The sequence below is a fragment of the Mangifera indica genome, chromosome 19 (genome assembly GCF_011075055.1).
Source record: "Mangifera indica cultivar Alphonso chromosome 19, CATAS_Mindica_2.1, whole genome shotgun sequence".
Lineage (NCBI taxonomy): Eukaryota > Viridiplantae > Streptophyta > Magnoliopsida > Sapindales > Anacardiaceae > Mangifera > Mangifera indica.
The window spans coordinates 9986366-9993627 of NC_058155.1; the positions used below are offsets into that span (position 1 = coordinate 9986366).

General features: G+C 30.9%; 1 pseudogene; it reads left to right on the forward strand.

The window, feature by feature from the left end:
- Positions 1-5130: 5130 nt before the first annotated feature.
- LOC123202910 lies at positions 5131-7262 on the forward strand (annotated as a pseudogene).

Here is a 7262-nt window from a genome sequence, read left to right on the forward strand (position 1 = left end):
CTAATTGGCTTTCTGAGGTTCTGCTTCAGCGTAGCAAGCAGGTAATTCTTTTAAGTTTTAATTTGAGTCGGCTCGGTTTTACAGTCTTTACACCAGCTTCTTCCTCGCGCGTGGCTTTGAAACGCCTTACTTTCTTTCGCCGAATTGTTGTTATTTTTTTAATGGTGAATTCACATTCATCCAACTCAACATTTCTTTTAAAAAAATTCTCTTGTTGGACAAAAATAATATTTTATATTAAAATTATCAATAAAATTATATATATAATCTTTTAAATAAATAAGTTTATATATATATATAATATTATTATATAGTAATAAAATAATATCTAACAAATTATATATAAAATATATTATTTATATTTGAAAATTATTGTTATCATCAATTTTATTACATAAAAATACAATATGTGAACTTTTCAAAAACTATTTAATATAAAAACAATATTATATAAATACTTTTTTAATATATAAATAATATATTATTATATAATTAAATATTTATTATTAATTTAAAATTAATTAATATATTATTAAAATATAATATAATTTTATTGCCATTTTAATTTTCTTGGGCAATTTTCCAGCCACGATGATATTTGATAAATTTAAAATTTTAAGATGAAGTTTTCATCCTATAAAATGCCAGAGGAGCGTGAGTGGTGACCGATTGTTGAAACCAAAGAAGCATAGTCGAGCAGCTTAAGCTGAGCGGCGCGGCTAAAGCGGCTGGAATTTGTCCGGTTTGACGAAACGTGTGGCTCTGGGACGAAGCCGAACCTCTTGGGACACGTTTCGATCTCCTATTTAACCACGCATAATCATCTACAACTAATGGAAAATTAGGACTATGACGTGTCCCTGTTAACCAATAAAAAACTAACACGTAGGTATGCGCTCGCCTTTAGTTCTTTAAAATACTAAAATATTAGTTACGAACGTATCGCGGAAAGAAAGTTAGTACGAAAAAAGTGTCCTATCGACCTAGCAATCGCTGAAACGTGTGGACCCTTGAGTCTGATCAGCTTAATGTTTACAATTCTCCGATTAAACTAATGATCAAGGACGAAGATATTTTGAGGGTTGAGGTGCCACGTGGCTCTTGTTACCAAGATATTTTGACGGATGAAAAAATAATAAAGGCTGAAGGACTATTTTTTACCCAAATTATATGAATTCTTAAAATTCTCTTTATTAATTATAAAAATATTATTTATCTATTTATAATTAATTAAATATAATAAAATCCTAATATTTATAAATTTTATCTTTTTTTATTTTTCTAAACTTTAAAAACTAAAAGTTTTCTCTAACTTAAGTTTTAAAAATTGGTAGTTTCCCTAGGATTTCGTTTTGAAATCTTCGGCTCCATTACCGATGGTCTCTCCCTCTCGAAGCATCTCTCCTTCTGGCAATCTCCTTTCTCCCATTTCTTCTTCGACAAAGTTCTTCGTCTCCCAAGATTTTTTCAATATCGATCGGGTATCCAAATAGGAGAAAAGAGATCATCGAAATGAGACGATGCTTCGGGAGGGAGAGATTGTTGGTAATAGAGTCAGAGATGTCATCGGAGATTTCAAAACAAAACTCTAGAATGAAACTGCTATTTTTTAAAACTTAAATTGAGAGAAAATTTTAATTTTTAAAGTTTAGGGAAGTAAAAATATATTATATTTTAGTTTATTTTTAATATTATAGAGAAAATAACAATTTTATCTTTACCATCATTAATTTTAATTATTCATGAATGAATAAATAGTATTTTTATAATTAATAAAGAAAACTTTGAAAATTCAACTTAATTTAAGTGAAAAATGGTCGTTTGGCCAATAATAAAAGAGGAAAGTTCGGTGAAGATTCACTAATATCATGATCTACAGGAAAAAAATTTGAAAAGGTTATTAGATTAATGTCACGTGAAAGAAAGGGAATAATTCAAGTTTACAGAGATAAGTGTGTCGTTATCAAACCTTAATTAATTTGTTTACTGATTAAAGTTCAGCCAATTAAATCAAAGTTCTTGCAAGTGGGAGTTGGAGCTAGGAAATATTATGATTGGAGAGGAAATGACACATGCGGTCATATGATATAGCCTTGTTACTATCATATAACAAGGGTGCCATATCTTATTTATTATATGCATTATATACATATATTGTTGGTATCATAAAAAATGGATGTTAGTATCATACAATAGGGGTGAAGCATTTTGCTTAGTTGTCATATCATAGGCTAGCATGATTTACAATGTTTATTAGTTGGTGGGCTATGATATAACACTGTAGATTACATCAGATTCATTTTGATACAATCTACAATTATTCTGTTTGAAAGTGTAAATATTATCATCATTTAGTTTTTAATCTTAAGATTAATAGAACTATTGTTAGTTCTCCAATTTGTCGTGCTAAGTGAAGAACCCTTAATTAATTTTATTGTTAGTTTGGATTTAAATTTGATTTATCTAATAATAAAGAAGTAAACTTGATTGTTTGTATCATAGTATGATTGATACTAACCATATACAACTAAATCACTAATAATCTTAAGATCCATGTAATTGCTACTCAATTTCAAGGTTATTTAATTCAAGGAAAAATTACAATGAAAATTTATAGATAACAATCGTTAATTTAAATATATATAAAATTACACCAATGAAAAGTAAATAGATAAATGATAGAGCTAACAATTTCTCTCTTCTAATTGAATTCTCATCTCACCTCATCTTATATAAGATAAAAAAATCTTTTAAATAAATAATAGTAGAAACAATGACGAAAAAGTACTAATAAATCAAAAAACCGAGATGGAATGAGAAAAAGAATAGATATCTTCTGACGTGTACTCATCCCATCCCAACATAATCCCCTTGACCCCTTAAAATCCTTTTTGTTAACACTTATTTCCCTCTTTGTTAAGCATAACCATAATAGCAATAACTAAATTTTTCTTATTTTGTACAATACACTTAAGTTTTTGTGAATCTCTCTCTCTAAATTAGGTTACAAGAAGTACTCAAAGAAAACCTATAAAAAATTGTAGACGAACAAAATTTTTTTAAATTGAATTTTCCAATACCAACCAACTAATACATATCACAAGTATGATAATCAAATCATGTATTATATTGTGTATTAAAAACCTAATTTTTCGTATTATGTATCGTATCATATAATACGATTTTAAAGAATAATAATAAAAAAATTTTAATTGATATGTCATTATTTTGAAACATATTACAAACATCCTTAAAAACTTGAAATTTTTTATATACATCTTACTACATTATCATGTTCTTTAAAAAAATGTATTAATTTATATCATATGATACGTATCCTTTTTTATATATATATCGTTTTATATTATAAAATACATGTTATATATGATAAGATGCTAATAACTATGTTCACAAATGATACATAGTTTTACAGTATTGCAGATATTAAGTTGTCAAAGAAAATAATTTCAAAAGACTAGTCTTGACTGAACTTATCAAAAATCATATCTCATCTTTTGTCAATCGTTGCCAATCTCTTCACTTATTGCAAAAATATCTTATATATTTAATTGTTTATCATGGGTTGTTATGATTGACACCTAACACTAATATGGCAACGTAACATTTAACCTCACACTAATAATCATGCGTTTCTATTTTTCAATTCCAAGTCTCCACAACACAATATAAAGAATATTACATTAAGTAGTAAACTCGTATATAACTAAGACAAAACAACCACATGTTAAAAATGCATTTCTTTTTTAAAAGCGTCATAGTTCGTGGCAACATGTAATTAGTAAACAAGTTTGAGGTTTCATATTTTCATTGACTCCTTGTTCTTAATGTAAACCTACCATAGATAGAGAGAGAGGGATTCATAGTATTGACATTGCTTGGTTGGAAACAATCAACTATATGTTGGTAATCTTGCCAACATTCTCCAAGTCAATCTGACTTTGAATGTAAAACTTTTAGTTTTATGTCTAATTCTTTAAGACAATTAATGATAACAATTTTAGTTTGAATTTAAGATTTTTAATCATTTTTTATCTTAACAAAAAAAAAAATTGGATAGAAATAAGGAAGAGGGCAAGAACAAAAAATATCTAGTAATTGAGACGAGGAGGAGATTTTTTCTCTCTAAGAGAGGACAAGAAATTCTTATCATTTATGTAACAAAAACTGGCTGAGAACAAATAATGATATCCATTTTTGGGATAGAAATCGAGAATAAGATATTCAGTCCTACTCTTCTATATTGTCATCCCTAATGACAATTATTTTTTATTGAATAAATAATTATTAAGTGGAAAACCTATTTGTTATGCTATGTTATGTGTACAACTAGTCAATAATTTATATTTGTTGAAACGGATAACAATATAAAACATCAAATTAACCCAACTATGGTGTTGCTTTAGTACATCAAATCATGGTCATCTTAGGGAACAATCTGAAATTCTGCAAGGTCACACATAGTTGCTCCTTTTGTGATATGGCAAAAATTGCATGAGAATTGCCTTTCAAAAAAAAAAAAGGTCTAGTTATTATATATAGTTGACGATAAATTTTAAGAATAACATATAGAGATTAAACATATTACCCACATGCAAGATAAGGATGGAAGTCCTCTTATATAAAAATAACGAGAATAATAAATCTTAATAATTTTATAATTTGTTCAATCACGTACAATCTCAATCTTCTACATTCATGTGATAACATTTATCTCACATTTTCATGATATAGCACAATTACCACATTTCCTTAAATTACTAAATTTAATGTATTAAGATTTGAGTATATCATCTTATGTAACTACACATATATTTTTTCCTCTTTTAACTATAAATATAAGATTATAGAGAGGCAAAAGAAAGATATTTTGGTATCTTATACTATTAATATGTCTAATTTTTTTCTAGAATATTAATAATATATTTGTTGATATAGACCCTTGAATATAAATTGAACTATTTTAAACAAATTTATTTTTATCAAACCAAACTAAACCACTCTATAGGCTAGGCCCCACCATAATCAGCATTAGTCCACAGGCCCATACCCCAGAGGCCACATAAAAAAGGGGAGTCTAGCTATGCCGAGTTAGTCCGGCCCTCTACATGTTCTATGAATCTATGTTTAGTAATATTGGAGCCGAGGCTAGTGCAGCCGAAAGGCCCACAGTTCAAATCTATAGTGGACTATAGGAATTTTGTTTCGCTGTGCAAGCCCAGCTCCTTCTTGTTCCCACTTCCTACACCTCCACCGCACCTTTCAATTTCCAAAAGCCAGAAACAGAGTCAGATGTCAGAAACTGGATAAGCATCAACACGGCGGCTCTACTTTGTGCGTAGCTCCTCCATTTCATCTCTCCAAACTATTCAGAGTAATCCTAAGCATTATCTCTCTTTATTTATTTTTACTATCTATGACCCTTTTTAAAGACGTATTGTTATTCTGTTACAAAATCCTCATTAAACCTTTCACTTGAAAATTTCCCTTTTACCTGCATTTATTTAAAATTTAAAGCATGAACGTTTGAGCGTTTATCTTTTTCAATTCACAAAGTAGTTGAAATTATGGATTTAATTGTACATACGAATCATGTCCGTGAAGGGTTTTGCTCATTTCCACATTTTTATAAAGAATGTATACGAAACATTATTTTTTCTAGTGCTAGACATGGCGCTAATAAAGTTGGTATCAACTTAAGTTCTATGAAAGTTATGTCATGTACAAGGCTCCTTTCTTGTTCAGTCTGCTGATAGTTTTGATAAAAAAGCATAAGCCTCAAGGGTTTCACAAGCAGAGGCGAATTTTTGATGTTTCAAAGACTGAAACACTTTTTTCCAATGCTAAACTGAAAAACGTTCAGAAATCTCCACATGGGCATTTGGTCAATGGTCATGTATCTTCGAGTCAAGAGAATTCTTCTCATAATTTTGAGGAATTTGAGAGTAATATTCATCTTTGTCGGTTGGTTTCAAATGGGGAATTAGAAGAAGGGTTAAAGTTTCTTGAAAGCATGGTTTGTCATGGTGATATTCCTGATATTAGCCCTTGCACGAGTCCTCTGTAAGGTTGGTAAAACTAGGGAGGCAACCAGAGTTCTGGAGATTATATAAGAGATTCTGGGGCAGCTCCTGATGTTCTAACTTACAATGTTTTGATTAGTGGGTTTTACAAGTCAGGGGAGATTGATAATGCTTTACATATTTTGGATTGAATGAGTGGGGCAGTTCCTGATGTTACACGTAATACTATTTTGCATACGTTATGTGATAGTGAGAAGTTGAGTCTAGCCTTGAAAGTTCTTAATAGACAATTGGAGAAGGAATGCTTTCCAGATATAATGACTTTTATGATATTAATTGAAAGCAACTTGCGAGGAAAGTGTGGGCAGGCAATGAATGAGACGAGGAGTAAAGGATGCAAACCTGATGCGGTTACCTACAATGTCCTTGTCAATGGAATTCGTAAGGAAGTAAACGAAGCAATCAAAATCTTGAATGACATGCCATCTTACTGATGCTAACCTAATGTGATTACACATGATATCATGTGTAGAACTGTTAGGTGGATGGATGCAGAGAGAATATTAGCTGAAATGATTCGGAAAGGATGCAATCCTAGTGTTGTTACATTCAATATCGTGATTAATTTCTTGTGCCAGAAGGGTTTATTGGGTCAAGCTATTGATGTACAGGAGAAGATGCATAAGCATGGACATACTCCAAATTCCGTAAGTTACAACCCCTTGCACCATGGTTTCTGCAAAGAAAAGAAGATAGAATGAGCTATTGAGTATTTAGAAATTATGGTATCCTGGGGTAGGGCTGGACTCGAGCCGAGCCAGCTCGAGCTCGGCTCGGCTCGGTTCGAGCCCGAAACGAGCCGAGCTCAAGCTGGTTCGGTAGATTTTTTTAAAAAATTTTTTATACAAAACGACGTCGTTTTGATCCATATATATATACAAAACGATATCGTTTTGATATGAAAAACGAGTCGAGCCGAACTCGAGCCGGCCATAAATAAACCGAGCCGAGTTTGAGCTGGCTGCGAGCCGAGCTTGGCTCGGCTCGAATCCAGCCCTATCCTGGGGTTACTGCCCTGATATTGTGACCTAGAATTGTCCCCTCACAGCATTATGCAAAGATGGGAAGGTTGATGTTGTAGTTGAGATACTCAACCAGCTTAGTAGCAAGTTTTGTTTGCCTGTTTTGATCACTCACAAATATATTGATGGGCTCTTGTAG